The sequence below is a fragment of the Corylus avellana genome, chromosome 5, assembly GCF_965113065.1.
Source record: "Corylus avellana chromosome 5, dhCorAvel1.hap1.2, whole genome shotgun sequence".
NCBI classification, from domain to species: Eukaryota; Viridiplantae; Streptophyta; class Magnoliopsida; order Fagales; family Betulaceae; genus Corylus; species Corylus avellana.
In genome coordinates, this window is record NC_142494.1 from 10,222,276 (window position 1) to 10,240,769 (window position 18,494).

Sequence of the window (18,494 nt, forward strand, 5' to 3'; positions counted from 1 at the left end):
AATAGAGTCCACAAACCAAAGCTATGGAGGTAGCTTGGACCGGCTTCTGGCATTATGGTGTGTGTCATCATATTGCCCTTAACACATGTCTTTAATGATTTTCTCCACATAAAATCTAGGAGGTTGCTTTGCAAGCTGCGCTTCTTTTGGAGGGTGCTCATCATTGCACTGGAGTGCAGTGGCAATGTCAGCCTTCATCACTTCAATAGCTTGTCCATACACTGTGGAAGATAGGCCAGCCAGCCTGTTGCAATCATGAGATAGGTGTGCATAGAACTCGGTCACCAATTTTTTGTATGCAGTGGAGGTGACTGGCTTGAATAGCTTCTATAGCCACCGGTGCTTGAACTCTGCGACCGCCCATTGAGAAGCTTCAAGGTGTTGGAAATCCTCTCGGATGGCAAAAGTCGTTTCAAACAGCAGCTCCTGCTCCTTAAAAGTGGGTGGGGAGGAAATGGCTTGCGAATCAGTACCCCGAGAGGATGAAGCTCGAGTTTTTGGCATGGTGAGCTTGATTCAAGACTTTTGTCGAACACTTGGTGTGCAGTGTGACAACCAAAGTTTTAAAATCATAGCAACAATTGCCCAAACCCCCTGCAAAATCAAGTAAATCCAACCACTAGAGCAAATGTGGGTGGAGAATCACCCACAAATTGCAAAAATTATGAAAAAAATGGAGGTTGGGGAGAAGCCGAGTTGGGGTGGAGATATGTGAAGGCGGGAATGGGTGTGAGTGTTGTGTGGTGGGAAGTGGTGACCGGAGAGTGCGGTGTATTGTGGGGGTGTGGTGGTGATGAGTGGTGATCGGTGGAAGGGAGTGTGGTGATGTTGATTGCTGGCGGAGTGAGAGTAGAGAGTGGGTGGGCATACGGTGCGGGGAAGAAGTGAGGTGAAAATGGGGGAAAAGTGACCTAAAATAGGTCACATGGCCATCTGCCCGAGTGTGCTCTATCTTACTCTTGCAGTGGTGTGCGTGTGTGGGTGAGGTGCACTCGAACGCACACAAAGTGCGCTCGATTGCACTAACAGAATAGAACGTAACAAAAATTGGGCACTGGGCTCGATCGTAGTAACAAAATGTAAAACAATTTTTTTTTTTTGAGAATGCAAAATGTACAACAACTTACTGAAATAAAAAGAAAACACAAAAGATAAGTAAGAACATTAAAAGTATTACAGAAAATTATGTAAAGTAAAGAAATTGACACAATGGAAAGGAAATAGAGAATTGTACCGCATTTAGTGGCCTCAGTACCACTGTTCTAAGAAGATGCGCTCGAGCTCTTGGATTGCTCAAACGCTTCTTCTAGTAGCTTCAGTGCTACTAGTCTGGAGAGATGTAGTTGGACTCCACGGATTGTGGCTCTAGTGCTCTTGGTGGTACAAGGATAGGACTTAATCTTGAAGTATAGGTCAACACTTTCTGTCCCATATAAGACTCCTTTTTGACATGCTTCGTATCATGATAAGCCTTGGATCTTTTCTTGTGGAGCTTGGTATCCCCATTTGCTTCACACCTTAATTCTTCTAGTTCATGCAGCCGCAGCTTCCTCTTAGCACTTGGATATGGTTGAAAGGTTTCAAGGGGGTGCTCTGCTCCAATGATGTCCTTAGTAACATCTTCATAATTTGGATTAATGTTTTGCCTTGTGAAATTGTGAGTGAGGGGGGTCTTCAATGGATCATTGTGTTGGTCCTAAAGAACGTCTCACCATCACCTTGGATCATACAAACATCAAAACATTCGAAATCATCTTGAGGTAATTTCATTGCATCAAATATTTTGAACTCTATTGTCTCACCATTCACCTTCATATTTACTGTATCCTTTTTCACACCTATTGTAGTATCAGCAGTTCTCATAAAGGGTCTTCCTAAGATAGTAGGTAAAGGTGATGGCATAGGGGATTCTTCCACATCCAACATAATAAAATCAGCATGTAAAATAAATTTCCCTACCTTTACCAAAACATCCTCAAGTATACCTCTTGGTCTTTTGATGCTCCTGTCTGCCAATTGCAAGGTGATAGAGGTTGGTTCAAGCTCCCCCAAACCTAGTGTCTCATATACAGTGTAAGGCAACAAATTAACCCCTGCTCGGAGAGCCAGCAGTACCCTTTCAAAAAATGGTCTCCTATCCTGCAAGGAATGGTAAAACTACCCAGATCTGTTAGCTTTGGTGGTAATTTTCTTAACAAAACCGCACTTACCTCCTCGGTTGAGGCCATTGTCTCATGCTCCTGAAACTTCCTTTTATTAGTGTAACAATCTTTTAAAAATTTAGCATATGAGGGAATCTGTTTAATTGCATCTAATAAAGGAATGTTAATCTCCACTTTCCTCAAGGTTTCAAAAATATCAATGAGTTGTTTTTCTTTCTTTGGCTTTACTAACCTTTGAGGGAAGGGTGGTGCATTCACCTTCTCCATTTTACTTACCTTGGATGTTGAGGTTTCATCTGGGGATGCTTGAGGTGGCTCTTCAATTCCTATGACCTTTCCATTTCTGAGAATTGTGACTGCTTTCAATTGTTGGTAACCCCTTGGACTGGGTATTGTTTGGGATGGAAATTCACCCTGCTTCCTTTCACTTAGCTCCTTCGCCATTTGTCCCATTTGTACTTCCAGTCTTTGGATAGCTTGCTTGGTCCTTTGAATGGACTGGTCATGCTTGGCATTGGTTTGTTGTTGCGCAATCACAAATTGATGTACAATACTCTCCAGGTCATTCTTCTTTGGCTCTTGAACTGGTAAGACTGCTTGTTGGGGACTCCTCTGCTGTCCTTGAGGGTTTAGAGCATTCCGATTGTTACTCTATGAGAAATTGGAGTGGTTACGCCACCCTGGATTGTAGGTGTTGGAGTATGGATTGTTCTTGAGAGGGTAATTGTTTTGTCCCACATAAATCGCCTATTCTTGATCTGCAAATGGAGATAAAGGACACATCTCAGTGGTGTGATCAAAATGAGAACATATGGCACATACCTAGATTTGTGTGTCCTGTTGAATAGGTGAGATGTTCTGAGCAGTTATGGCTTTGAAAATCATATCCAACTTTCTTTCCACAGCAGCCATTTGATTTGGAGATCCACCATTGAGGTTCACTTCATACATGCCTTTACTTTTTACTCCTTGCCTTCCTCTAGAGCAGAATTGTTGGGAATGCTCACTTAGTGTTTTGAATAGCTCCATGGCTTCCTCACTCCTCTTTTCCATAAGTGCTCTTCGACAAGCTGAATCAACCATCCCTTTGTTAGTGTCATCTAACCCTTCATAAAAAATTTGTACTTGATCATCTTGAGGGATGTTGTGATGTGGGCATTTTAGAAGCAATGATTGAAGTGGTCCCATGCCTCAAAGAAAAGATCTCCATCTCTTTGTTGGAACATTTGAAATTCCCTTTTAAACTGTCTTGTCTTTTGAGCTGGGAAGAACTTCTTTAGGAACTTGGTGGCTAATTCGTCCCAGGTATGGATGGAATCTGCAGGCGAGGAATTATACCACAGTTTAGCATTATCTTTCAAAGAGAAAGGAAAGAGGACTAACCTGAGTCTCTCTGGCATTAGACCTTTTATGTGCTGCAGCTTGCATAGATCAAAGAACTCCTTAAGATGCAACTTAGGATCCTCAGTAGCTGTGCCCTTGAAGTAAGTCAATGCATTGAATATCTGAGGAGAAATATAATAATTGCCTTCCACCTCCGGTTGATAGGCTATGCATGATGGTTGGTTGAGGTTTGTCGGGATGAAAGCCTGTTTCATCGGTCTTCGCATCGGTAGTGGATTCGCCGCTAGTGGTCTTAGCACTATTGGTGGGTTCTCTTGCAAATCTTTCATTGTTTCCTCAACTTCTTCCTCTTCTTCATTGTCTCTAGGCCTTTGTCGAATTGTCCGCTCAATTTCAGGATCGAGTGGAATGATGGTTGAATCTTGAGATCGACAACCCTGCATAAATTGAATTTCCTCTACAGTCAAACCAGCTTCAGTGCTGCTTGTCCAGATGCTCTCTGGAACTGTGCTCGATCGTAGGTTAGTGCGCTCGATCGCACTCGGCCTCCGCTCGATCGCAGTAACAAAATGCTGGTGCCGTAAAACTGAAACAAAACATAAAATCGAAAAATTAAGAAAAACGGAAATTATTTTTGACTTTTGATAAAAACAAAATTAAAAATTAAAAATTAAAATAACACAACTAAAGGAAAATCATTCTAAACAAATTTGCCGCAATCCCCGGCAACGGCGCCAAAAACTTGTTGTGCAAATATCTACCTAAATTAATAGGCAAATAATTGTACGTTTTACCCACAACTGCACAAGGCCAACATAGTAGTATATGATGCAAGTACGGGATCATTCCTATGAGGATTGGTAAATTTTGCTTAAAATAAATTCTAAAAGTAAAATAAAAGAAAGATTGATTTTGAGTTGATAATAATAAAAAGGTAGGGCTTTGATATCTACCACTAATTATATTTAGATAATATAACAATATGCCAGTGTTTTGATCATGTTATGTATATCTAATGTTTGTCAACCTAAGGGCATGGGTGTATACTCTAACTCTTTTCTTTCTTAAAGGATTTAGCATGGGTGTATACTAAGTTGTTCTTTAAGAAAGCATAATTCTGTGGAAATCGACAAACACATGAGGCCTAGGGCATAGGTGTATACTCCTGGTTCCCCATGTTGATTAACCCAAGAATCCGGTGTGGATTTCTTTTGTTACTTTTATTAATCCTAGGACTCGGTCATCCAAATTGATTTAACTAACTAGTCCATACCTATGTTGATCAGGCAAACACATATGAGGAATTCATGAAAACAGGAATTAATCAAGTTAAATATCACAACATGATCATCACAAAGGTGCCAATATTGAATATTAACTAAACATAGCTGGGGCTTCAATCTAGTCCTACTAAGTAAATTAGTTACACATGAGTTTGATGTTAAACATCTTCATAAATAAAATAGAAAGGAAAAGCATAAACCCGAAACTTGAACTTGAAGAGCTCCAATTCTTCCCCTTGAAAAGTGTGTGTTTATTCTACAGGTTTAAGAGTCTATTTATAAGACTTAGGTGTATTCTAAAAACCCTAAAAATCGTAGGGTTTGAGCCCTAGTTCGCACAAAGTTACAAAACCCTAGAAATTACACTTTCCATATCAAGGCAGGCGGCTAACTTGCTCATCACACACGGGTGAGCTCGATCGCAGCCCGTGTGCGATGGATAGCAGGACTGCGATCGATATTCTTGTGTTGGGCACTCGATCGCGGGTGCCTTGTGCTCGTGGTCTTGGCCTGTAGTGCGCTCAATCACAGCTCCCTTGCGATGATCGCACTACCAGAGCCTTCAATCTTCTTTAAAATCGCTCTTTAAGCCCGAAACTTCTAAGATTGCTTCCTTTTTTCTCTAAGGACCTACAAAATAAGGAAAACACAGAAAAAAACTAAAATGGCATAAATTAACCAAAATTAAAGGATTAACACATGTAAGTTAAGGGCTAAAATATAAATATTTTGGCACTTAACAACCACAATCGTGATTTAAGCCCAAACACGGGAAGATATTTTAAATGCAATAGGAATTTGAATTGTAACGTGAGAAGAAAGATTATAATAAATGATATGTTTGGGATTAAACTGAGTTAGAGTTATAATGCACTTGCTGTTGAAGCTGGGGGGAATGAGAATCTTCCTTTTATAGAAAAAGATTGCTGAAAATTTATTAATGTTGTTCACAATTACCTACCTAAATTAATAGGCAAATAATTGGACGTTTTACCCGCAAGTGCACAAGGTCAAAATAGTAGTATAGTGTACAAATACGGGGTCATTCCTGATGTATAAATTTAATTGTACTCGCAAGCGCACGAGTCGTGTGCAGTAAAGTGTGTGCAAGTGCGAGGTCGAATCGACAGGGAGATGTGTTTGCAAGAATCAATTGTCTAGTTTAACCTTAATTCTATCTTAACCTAGTTCCAATTTTTGTAACTGTGTCGTGTAAAATCATAAACTAAAACTAAACAAATTAAAAATAAGTAATGGTAAATTACTAAGGTTTCCGAATCCCCCGTGTCAAATCAAACAACATATCTTGCAATTTATGCATACAATATTCAATCCAAATATACTGTTCAAAAGTTGTAAACATGCAAATTAAATCATTCGATGAATCCATCCGTTCAAAGAATCACAACGAATATTTAATTGAGATCAAATCATCCACTGTATCCGTAGATCACAATGGATATTAGATTCAATCCAATCATTCGATGTACCCCCGGACGAAACACAACGAATATTAAATTGAACATGAGTATACTACCAACATTTAATCAATTAAACTTAATTAAACTGTTGAATTAGCTTTTGAACAACATTATATTACCAACATTTAATCAATTAAACTTAATTAAACTGTTGAATTGGCTTTTGAACCACACTTTTATGATATAATCTCATTGTATGTATAAAACGACAAGACATGTATGTTTATCAATGATGAGGCTTCATCTTCAACCTTAGTTGAAGGTTTTAGCCTCTCATGATAACAAAAACAACAAAAAATTGAATTGACATCATGAGAAAAATAAAACTTACAATGAAAAACGAAGCACAAGCTTCCGTACGACAAAACGTCGTATTTTAGCTTAAAACGGCGCCTCCCAATGTGTGTTTACAAGAGAAAAACGTTGTATATAAATAATAAAAACTAGGGTTCACCGTTGCCAGGTGAGTGTGAGTGCGCTCGATCACACCCAAGGTGCGCTTCAGCGCACTCGGTTTTTTTTTTTTCAAGGCTTCTGCGGCGCAGCAATTAAGCGATGCATGATAGGGCTGACGTGGTCGTGAGCTCGATCGTCTCTCTGTGCCCTCGATCGCACTTCCAGGAATCTTCAATTATTTTGCATATTTCCACCCTCAAACCGCAGTTTTCTCTTAATGACCTGCAACACACCAAAACACCAGAACTAACAAAAAAATCAGAAATTAACACAACTAAGAGCTTAACAAACATAAGTAAAGGGGCCCAAATATACAATATTTGGCACTCATCAAATACCCCCAAACTTACATTTTGCTAGTCCCTTAGCAAAACAAAATGAAAACAAGAAACATAAGTCCGCTGTCATGGGAGAAACGATTGCATTTAGCATATGCAACAAGCCTTTGAAACCCCTAGGCATCCTTAGAGGACGAGTGAAGTCTCGTGAGGGTTTAACAGTAATGATACCCACAAACATTTATGCATTATGTTATTTTGACAACCAAGGGGTTCCACAAAAACACATGGTTTTTAACATCATGAGCAAGTTTATCACAATGAACACTACAATCACATCATCAAAACGACCACAAATCATTCAACTCAAAGATGGAAATTTGAGACAACACATGTTCCAATAAGTGCAATGTGAGACTAACATATGATCATGAGGCTTCAATTTATTCTCAAACTTGGGTGTACCTTAAAAGTGATAGGAATTCACACAGATAAAACAACCAAGGCTTCTAATTGACCTATGTAACGAGTGTTGGGCAAGAGACTCCCAAACCAAATGGTTTTAGGGCACTAGATGTAGAAACATCCCTAAGGGCTTAATTACTCAAGTCAACTAGGCTACGAAGCCAAACTAGCCATACAACCAACCATGTTAGGTTTCTCATATTTTTACGCGAACACTCAATGCTTTGTGAGGCATGAGGTCCGGTTTTTTTTTCAAGCCAAGGTTTCATCACACTTCATCCTACCAATCTCAAAATACACCCTAATCAAGTCAAATCTTATACCTCACCGATTCTATGCTAGTGTGCTCGTGGTGATAAACTCAAACATGTGAAATCTCTCTAATCCAACAATGAGTCAAAAGACTCAGATTCCTAATGACATGATGAGTTCAAAATGCTAAACAGACCAATGACATGCAAACCACAGAATATGTGTTACCCTTGCTTAATCAAAAACATAGCAATTTTTTTATTTTTTTTTTATTTTTTTTTTATTTTTAACATGAATAATCAAGGAAAAAGATAGAGAAATGTCTACCCCACCCCCAAACTGAAATGACACATTGTCCTCAATGGGTCTAGAGATACAATACCAGGTGAGCGGCGCAAGTCAGGTGTAACATAGGAGAACGCTCCCCAAAACTTGAATGGCAGACACTTGCCCTGAAAAACACAACAGAAACAAACAAGCAAGATAAAATGGTAAGGGAAAGAATGAGGGTTGCCTCCCACAAGCGCTAAGTTTTAAGTCTTCAGCCAGACTCTCCACAAAAGACGACAATCACTCAGAATAACTCGGATCCTCCAACAATGTCGTCTCGATTTCCTTACTTCTCAACTCTAAGAATGGTTTTAATCTCTGTCCATTCACCTTGAAGGTGTTGCCATTCTTAGGATCCTCAATCTCGATAGCCCCATGAGGAAAAACAGACCGAATGATGAATGGGCCTGTCCACCAAGATTTCAACTTGCCTGGGAAAAGATGCAGCCGAGAATTGTAAAGAAGGACTTTCTCACCAGGCTCAAAAGATAATCTCAAAATGCTCTGGTCATGAGCCTTCTTCATCTGTTCCTTGTACAACCACGCAGAATCGTAAGCATCATTCCTCAGCTCCTCTAATTGATTGAGTTGGAGCTTCCTTTGTGAGCCAGCCTTCAAAAGATTGAAGTTCAGCTGCTTGATGGCCCAATATGCTCTATGCTCCAACTCCACGGGAAGATGACATGCCTTCCCGTACACAAGCCGATAGGGTGACATCCCAATCGGGGTCTTGAAAGCTGTCCTATATGCCCACAGTGCATCACTCAATTGCATAGACCAATCTTTTCTATTGGGGTTTACCGTCTTTTCCAAAATATGCTTGACCTCTCGATTGGAAACTTCAACCTGTCCACTTGTCTATGGGTGATACGGGGTGGCAACCTTATGTGTGATGAAATACTTCTTCATCAACTGCTCAAAAATCCGATTGTAAAAATGCTTACCTCCATCACTCATAATTGCTCGAGGCGTACCAAAACGAGCAAAGATAGTGTCTCTAAAAAACTAGACCACTACTCTGTGGTCATTAGTCTTGCATGCAACCGCCTCCACCCATTTGGACATATAGTCCACAGCAACCAAGATGTACAGATAGCCAAATGAGTTCGGGAAGGGTCCCATGAAATCGATGCCCCATACATCAAAAATCTCAACGATCAAAATGGGACTGAGGGGCATCATATTCCTCTTGGCGATACTCTCGAGCTTCTGACAACGCTCACAAGAAATGCAATAATCATGGGCGTCTCTAAAAAGGGTAGGCCAATAGAATCCACATTGCAAAATCTTGGCAGCGGTCTTCTTAGCACTGAAATGGCCTCCACAAGCACGATCATGACAAAAGAAGATGACATTGGATTGGTCATGCTCAGGTATACACCTCCTAATGATCTGATCGGGACAATACTTGAACAGGTAAGGATCGTCCCAGAAAAAGTGCTTCACCATGGACAAAAATTTAGACCTATCTTGTCGCCCCCATTGCTGAGGCAGTTGGCCGGTGACGAGGTAGTTCACTATATCAGCAAACCAGGGTGTGGGCTCATGAGCAATGTGCGTCAAGTGCTCATCAGGGAAAGTCTCCGAAATAGGGCTGGCATCCTTGGTGTAATCCACAGTCAATCTAGACAAATGATTCGCCACCACATTTTCGAAACCCTTCTTGTCCCGAATTTCTATGTCAAACTCCTGAAGTAGCAAAATCCATCGGATCAGACGAGATTTAGCATCTTTTTTGGAAAAAAGATACTTCAATGCTGCGTGATCCGAAAAGATGATGACTTTAGATCCTAGCAAATAGGATCTAAACTTGTCTAGTGCAAAAACGACTGCCAACAACTCCTTCTTCGTGGTGGAGTAGTTGAGTTGTGCATCGTTCAGAGTTCTGCTCGCATAGTAAATGACATGGGGGAGTCTATCAACACGCTGCCCCAAAACATCTCCAACTGCATAATCCGATGCGTCACACATGATCTCAAAAGGTGCACCCCAATTGGGTGGCTGAATAATCTGTGTGGACGTCAGAATGCTCTTAAGGTCCCCAAATGCTCTCTTGCAATCCTCATCGAATACAAATGGGGCATCCTTCACCAACAACTTACACAAGGGCCTCGCAATCTTGCTAAAGTCCTGGATAAGCCGCCTGTAGAATCCTGCATGGCCTAGAAAAGAACGAACGTCCTTCACTGTACGAGGGGGTGGAAGGTTGGAAATCAGATCCACCTTTGCTTTATCAACCTCTATCCCCCTCTGAGATATGACGTGCCCTAATACAATACCTTGCTTGACCATAAAATGGCACTTCTCCCAATTGAGCACCAGGTTCTTCTCCTTACACCGTACTAATACCAAAGTCAGGCGGTGCAAACACTCATCAAAGGATGAACCGAAGACAGAGAAGTCGTCCATGAAAATCTCTAAAAAACGCTCTACCATGTCAGAAAAAATACTGATCATGCACCGTTGAAAAGTAGTGGGTGTGTTGCATAACCCAAAGGGCATGCGACAGTAGGCGAAAGTCCCAAAAAGACAGGTAAACGTCGTCTTCTCCTGATCTTCAGGGTCCACAGGGACATGGTTATATCCAGAATAACCATCCAAAAAAGAATATTACTCATGCCCAGCCAAGCGCTCCACCATTTGATCAATAAATGGAAGCAGGAAGTGATCCTTTCTAGTGGCAGCATTCAACTTCCGGTAGTCTATGCATACTCTCCATCCTGATTGAATACGAGTTGGGACCAACTAATCATCCTTGTTCTTCACTACCGTCAATCCAGCCCGCTTGGGCACAACATGAATCGGGCTCACCCACTTGCTGTCAGAGATGGGATAAATGATCCCTGCATCCAACAACTTTATCACTTCAGTCCTCACCACCTCTGGCATAGCTGAGTTAAGCCTCCTTTGTGGCTCCCTTGATGGCTTGGCATTCTCCTCCAAATGTATCTTATGAATCACCACCGAGGGACTGATCCCCTTGATATCCTCAATAGTCCAGCCGATAGCTTCTTTGTGTTCTCTTAAAACCTCTAATAATTTCTCCTCTTGAGCATCGATCAAATCTGAAGCTATAATCACAGGCAAAGAATCTGCTGGACCTAGTAACTTATATTTGAGAGTGTCCGGTATAGGTTTAAGTTCCTTCTTGGGGGGATCAGGTACTACTGTCTCATCCTTCTCACTGCTCACCAAAGGAACAGTCTCCAAGATTGCATCTGCTTGCTCAAGCAACTTGTCCAAGTCCAAATCTTCTCCGAACTGAGCAAAGCATGCCTCCAAGGGGTCCTCCATGCTTGATTCTTCAACAACTCCTCAATGATTTCCTCTATCAAGCATAACTGTTGCATTTCCTCATATTCCAATGGTTGTTTTTTAATATGGAAAATATTCAGCTCCACTGTCATATTTCCAAAGGAAATCTTCATCACCCCCGTCCTACAATTGATTAGGGTGTTAGCCGTAGCTAGAAATGGCCGCCCTAAGATCACCGGTATTTGACTCCCCACATCCGAAACTGGCTCTATGTCAAGCACAATAAAATCCACGGGGAAAAAAAACTTATCCACCTTAATCAGGACATCCTTTACTATTCCCCGTGGAACCTTCACTGACCTGTCAGCTAATTGCAGTGTCATGGATGTGGGCCTCAACTCTCCTAGCCCCAACTACACATAAACTGAGTAAGGCAACAAATTGACCCTTGCTCCAAGATCCAATAATGCCCTTTCAATTTGTCTGACTCCTATCATGCAAGAAATAGTAGGACATCGAGGGTCCTTGTGCTTGAGGGGCAACTTGCATTTCAGGATTGAAGAAACCTGCTCAGTCAGGAATGCCTTCTTTGGAACATTTGTCTTCCTCTTCACTGTAATCAAGTCCTTCAAGAACTTGGCATATGAAGGTACTTGTTGGATGGCGTCCAAAAAAGGAATATTGATTTGAACTTGCATGAACACCTCCAGAATGTCCTCAAATTTCCCTCCTTTCTTGGGTGCTTGCAACCTTTCAGGGTAAGGTGCTTTTGGCACAAATGACCTTGGAGGGTCCTCAATAATGGGTGTGGCTGTAGATGGCTCGGCTTCTTTCTTCTCTTTGTTGCCACTCTGTTCCTTTTCTTGCCCTGCGGGGTCTTCTTCTTGCCCAACCACTCGATTGTCCACTTGTCTCCCTGACCTCAGTGTCACAATTGCCTGCACATGTTCTTGCCCGTGCGCAGAACTTGAGGAATTCCCAACCATATATTGACCTTTTGCGTTGGGTATGGGCTGACTGGGCAATTTCCCTTTTTCTCTCTCACCCAAGTGATTGGCTATTTGTCCAACCTGACTCTCCATCTTCGCAATTGCTTGGGTGTAACCAATGTGGCATTCTTCACTTCATCTATTGCTTGGGTGTTTGCCATGGTAGAGTTTTTGAGCTCTTGTATGGTCTGGCTATTCGAATGTATGAATGCCTTCATTGTTTCTTCCAGCGATGATTGTGACGAAGATGTAGGATGTTGCGCTGGTTGAGTTGAACGACCATGATTCTGAGCATGTGAGGGAAATCCTTGATTCATTGGTTGGCTCTGCTTCCATGAGAAATTAGGGTGGTTCCGCCACCCTGGATTGTATGTCTCTGAGTATGGTCTGCTCGCTTGCTTCCTAAAGTCATTGAAGGCGTTCACTTGTTCCAAGGAGCACTCGGCAAAAGCCGGTGAAAATGGAAAATTCTGTGCTAAGTGCATAGGATTAGCACAGATAGAACAGCCATCAACATTGAATGTGTTGGTAGCATTTACGGATTGACCCATTGCAAGGGCTTCAACCTTCTTGGTCAGAGCATCTATCTTTATCCTCAAATCAGTGTCCTCCTTAACCTCATAGATGCCACCTTTCTTGGGGATACGGGCAGATTTATCCCGACAACTCGAAAAATCCCACTGCTGTGAGCTGTCGAACAACTTATCTAGTGCCTTATATGCTGCATCCCCTGTTAGACTTAAGAATGCTCCTCCATTCTTAGTAGAAAGGATGTGGAGGGCATCTTATCAACAACTCCTTAAATCTTCCCAACACTCCGAAAATTTCTCGTCCTCCTCTTGAGTGAAGGAACTTATTTCCTTTCTGCATTCATTGACCTTTGAAATTGGGAAATATTTGTTATAGAACTTGCTTAACAAGCTTTCCCAAGATGTAATGGATCTGGGCATGTTGGAGTCCAACCATGCCCTGGCTTTGTCTTGCAGAGAGAAAGGAAATAGTTTGAGATGGACAGACTCTTCGGAGAAATTTTGAAATTTGAAAGTGGCGTATATGTCCTTGAATTTCTTTACATGACTGTAAGGATTTTCAAGTTCTAGGCCATGGAACGATGGTAGGAGTTGGATGACATGAGGTTTCAAATCAAAATGAGTAGCATTGGTTGGTGGCAACACTATACACGAATGGGATGTAGTGAAGTCCACAGGTGTGAACAACTCCCTAAGTGACGTAGTGAAGTCCACATTCCAAGCTCTGGCTTGCTCGGGATTTCCAGCTCCAGCATCCTCATGCTCAGCCCTAGGTTCCTCTATGTTATCTTGTTGGTCTCCCATTTCACCTCAATCCCCACTATCAACAGGCGCTCTTGGAGTTCTCCTAACAATTCTATCAATGTCGGGGTCTAAGGGTATCAATTCTAGGTTCAAGGATCTCCGACCAAGCATGCACCAAACACAAAGGTTCAAATAAACTAGCTAAAAATAATGAAATATTCACAAAAGAAAGAACAAACAAACAAAAGATAATAAAACAGAAACAAATTTTAACAAGAATAACCCAAAGAATTTGCAGAACAAAATTTCACTTTGCTACTTCTGGTATGCTGATGCTGCCAAGGGAGATGCGCTCGAGCGCAGGAATTTGCAATCGAGCGTATGTGCGCTCGATTGTCACAGGGGTGCGATCGAGCGTTTATGCGCTTCGAGTGCAGGCACAAAATGGCAAGCGCAGGTATGCTTGCTCACTGCAATAGACCCGAGTGCGATCGAGCGTAGATAAGTTGCGCTCGATCGCTCTGGCAGTGACTGAATTTCGCCAAACTGCACAAGACACAGAAACACAAAGCACCTTTTTTTTTTGTTAGATCAATGCAGAAAACAAAATAAAAGAAAAAAAAAATCTACCTAAAATAGTAGAAAGATAAAATTAATTCAAACAAAAAAAATCAATTTTTACAAAATCAAACGTCTCCCCGGCAATGGCGCCAAAATTTGATGTACAAATTTAATTGTACTCGCAAGCGCACGAGTCGTGTGCAGTAAAGTGTGTGCAAGTGCGAGGTCGAATCAACAGGGAGACGTGTTTGCAAGAATCAATTTTCTAGTTTAACCTAATTCTATCTTAACCTAGTTCCAATTTTTGTAACTGTGTCGTGCAAAATCATAAACTAAAACTAAACAAATTAAAAATAAGTAATGGTAAATTACTAAGGTTTCCGAATCCCCCTCGTCAAATCAAACAACATATCTTGCAATTTATGCATACAATATTCAATCCAAATATACTGTTCAAAAGTTGTAAACATGCAAATTAAATCATTCGATGAATCCATCCGTTCAAAGAATCACAACGAATATTTAATTGAGATCAAATCATCCACTGTATACGTAGATCACAATGGATATTAGTCTCAATCCAATCATTTGATGTACCCCCGGACGAAACACAACGAATATTAAATTGAACATGAGTATACTTCCAACATTTAATCAATTAAACTGTTGAATTGGCTTTTGAACCACACTTTCATGATATAATCACATTGTATGTATAAAACGACAAGACATGTATGTTTATCAATGACGAGGCTTCCTCTTCAACGTTAGTTGAAGGTTTTAGCCTCTCATGATAACAAAAACAAAAAAAATTTGAATTGACATCATGAGAAAAATAAAACTTACAATGAAAAACGAAGCACAAGCTTTCGTACGACAAAACGTCGTATTTTAGCTTAAAACATCGACTCCCAATGTGTGTTGACAAGAGAAAAACGTTGTATATAAATAATAAAAACTAAGGTTCAGCGTTGCCAGGTTAGCGTGCGTGCGCTCGATCGCACCAAAGGTGCGCTCGAGAGCACTCGGTTTTTTTTTTTCAAGGCTCCTGCGGCGCAGCAATTAAGCGATGCATGCTAGGGCTGACGTGGTCGTGCGCTCGAGCGTGCCGTTGTTGCGCTCGAGCGCAAGTGTGCTCGATCGTCTGTCTGTGCGCTCGATCGCACGTCTAGGAATCTTCAATTAGTTTGCTTATTTCCACCCTCAAACCGCAATTTTCTCTTAATGACCTGCAACACACCAAAACACCAGAACTAACAAAAAACATCAGAAATTAACAGAGCTAAGAGCTTAACAAACATAAGTAAAGGGGCCCAAATATACAATATTTGGCACTCATCAATTCCCACGAGGATTGCTGAATTTTATCTAAAATAAATTCCCAAGGTAAAATAAAAGAAAAGATTTAATTGAGTTCATAATGATAAAAAGGTAGGGCTTTGATATCCACCACTAATTATATTTAGCTAATATATCAATATGCCGATGTTTTGATCACGTTATGTATATCTAATGTTTGTCAACCTAAGGGCATGGGTGTATACTCCTTAAGTTATAGATTTCCTTAAGCAACGAGTTAGGCATGGGTGTATACTCTAACTCTTTTCTTTCGTAAAGGATTTAGCATGGGTGTATACTAAGTTGTTCTTTAAGAAAGCATAATTATGTGGAAATCGACAAACACATGAGGCCTAGGGCATAGGTGTATACTCCTGGTTCCGCATGTTTATTAACCCAAGAATCCGGTGTGGATTTCTTTTGTTACTTTTATTAAACCCAAGACTCGGTCATCCAAATTGATTTAACTAACTAGTCCATACCATTGTTGATCAGGCAAACACATATGAGGAATTCATGAAAATAGGAATTAATCAAGTTAAATATCACATCATGATCATCACAAAGGCGCTAATATTGAATATTAACTAAACATAACTAGGGCTTCAATCTAGTCCTACTAAGTAAATTAGTTACACAAGAGCTTGATGTTAAACATCTTCATAAATAAAATAGACAGGAAAAGCATAAACCCAAAACTTGAACTTGAAGAGCTCCAATTCTTCTCCTTGGAAAGTGTGTGTCTATTCTAGAGGTTTAAGGGTCTATTTATAAGCCTCAGGTGTATTCTAGAAACTGTAAAAATCATAGGGTTTGAGCCCTAGTTCGTACAAAGTTACAAAACCCTAGAAATTACAGTTTCCATATCAAGGCAGGCGACTAACTTGCTCATCACGCACGGGTGTGCTCGATCACAGCCCGTGTACGATCGATCGCAGGACTGCGATCAATCATCTTGTGCTGGGCGCTCGATCGCGGGTGCCTTGCGCTTGTGGTCTTCGCTTGTAGTGTGCTCGATCACAGCTCCCCTGCGATGATTGCACTACCAGAGCCTCCAATCTTCTTCAAAATCGCCCTTTAACCCCGAAACTTCTAAGATTGCTTTCTTTTTTCTCCAAGGACCTACAAAAACAAGGAAAACACAGAAAAGAACTAAAATGGCATAAATTAACCAAAACTAAGGGATTAACACATGTAAGTTAAGGGCTAAAATATGAATATTTTGGCACTTAACAAACACAATCATGATTTAAGCCCAAACACAGGAAGATATTTTAAATACAATAGGAATTTGAATTCTAACGTGAGAAGAAAGATTATAATAAATGATATGTTTGGTATTAAACTGAGTTAGAGTTATAATGCACTTGCTGTTGAAGCTAGGGGGAATGAGAATCTTCCTTTTATAGAAAAAGATTGCAGAAACTGTATTAATGTTGTTCACAATTACCTACCTAAATTAATAGACAAATAATTGGATGTTTTACCCGCAAGTGCACGAGGTCAACACAGTAGTATAGTGTGCAAATACGGGGTCATTACCACGAGGATTGCTGAATTTTATCTAAAATAAATTCCCAAGGTAAAATAAAAGAAAAGATTGAATTGCATTGATAATGATAAAAAGGTAGGGCTTTGATATCCACCACTAATTATATTTAGCTAATATATCAATATGCCGATGTTTTGATCATGTTATGTATATCTAATGTTTGTCAACCTAAGGGCATGGGTGTATACTCCTTAAGCTATAGATTTCCCTAAGCAATGAGTTAGGCATGAGTGTATACTCTAACTCTTTTCTTTCCTAAAGGATTTAGCATGGTGTATAGTAAGTTGTTTTTTAGGAAAGCATATGTTCTATGGAAATCGACAAACACATAAGGCCTTGGGCATAGGTGTATACTCCCGGTTCCCCATGTTGATTAATTCAAGAACCTGGTGTGGATTACTTTTGTTACTTATGTTAAACCCAAGACTCGGTCATCCAAATTGATTTAACTAACTAGTCCATACCGCATGCACATGTTGATTAGGCACACACATATGAGGAATTCATGAATATAGGAATTAATCAATTTAGATATCACAACAAGATCATCACAAAGGCGCCAATATTGAATATCAACTAAACTTAACTTGGGCTTCAATCTAGCCCAACTAAATAAATTGTTTACACATGAAGTTGATGTTAAACATCTTCATAAAATAAAAGAAAGGAAAAGAATTGAAGAGCTCCAATTCTTCTCCTTACAAAGTATATCTATTCTAGAGGCTTAAGGGTCTATTTATAGGCCTTTAGGAATACTCTAGAACTCCTAAAAATGGTAGGGTTTGAGCCCTAGTTTGCACTAAGCTACAAAACCCTAAAAGTGCTCTTTCTATAACAGGGCTGGCGGCTGTCTTGGCCATCACGCACGGGTGTGCTCGATCGCAGCCTGTGTGCGATCGATTGCAGGTTTGCGATCGATCCGTCTGATGCTTGTGCTCGATCGTGGATGCCATGTAATGTGCCATCCTCGCCTGTTGTGTGCTCGATCGCAGCTCCCCTACGATCGATTGCTCTACCAGAGCCTTCCAAAATCCAAAATAGCTCATTTTTGGTCCAAAACTTCTGAGTTTGCTTCTTTTTCTTCCAATGACCTACAACGTCAAGGAAAACACATAGAAGAACTAAAATGACATAATTAACTATAGCTAAAGGATTAAAACATGTAAGTTAATGGCTGAAAATATTAATATGTTAGCACTTAACACACCCCCAAACTTACATATTGCTAGTCCCTTAGCAGTACAAAACTAAAATAAAAAATGAAAACATAGAACAGAAAAGATAAATCCATCTTTCGTGAGGGTTTTCCAGAAATGTTACCCACAAACATCATGTACAGTTCATGTTATTCCAAAATTTAAGCATCACTTCAAGATCATGATTTTCATTCATTAGCAAGCTTAAAAAGATGAACTCCATCTTCACAATGAATTGGAATCGCAAAGTTCAATTACTTACAAAAGACATGCTAAAA

General features: G+C 40.4%; 1 non-coding gene and 1 pseudogene across 1 annotated transcript; both read left to right on the plus strand.

The window, feature by feature from the left end:
- The window catches only part of LOC148585377 (protein FAR1-RELATED SEQUENCE 5-like), a 218,629-nt pseudogene that overhangs the window by 189,570 nt on the left and 10,565 nt on the right, over positions 1–18,494 (plus strand).
- On the plus strand, positions 3,304–3,410 carry LOC148585755 (small nucleolar RNA R71). The gene has a single exon (XR_015912586.1). It is a non-coding gene; the product is annotated as a small nucleolar RNA R71 (small nucleolar RNA).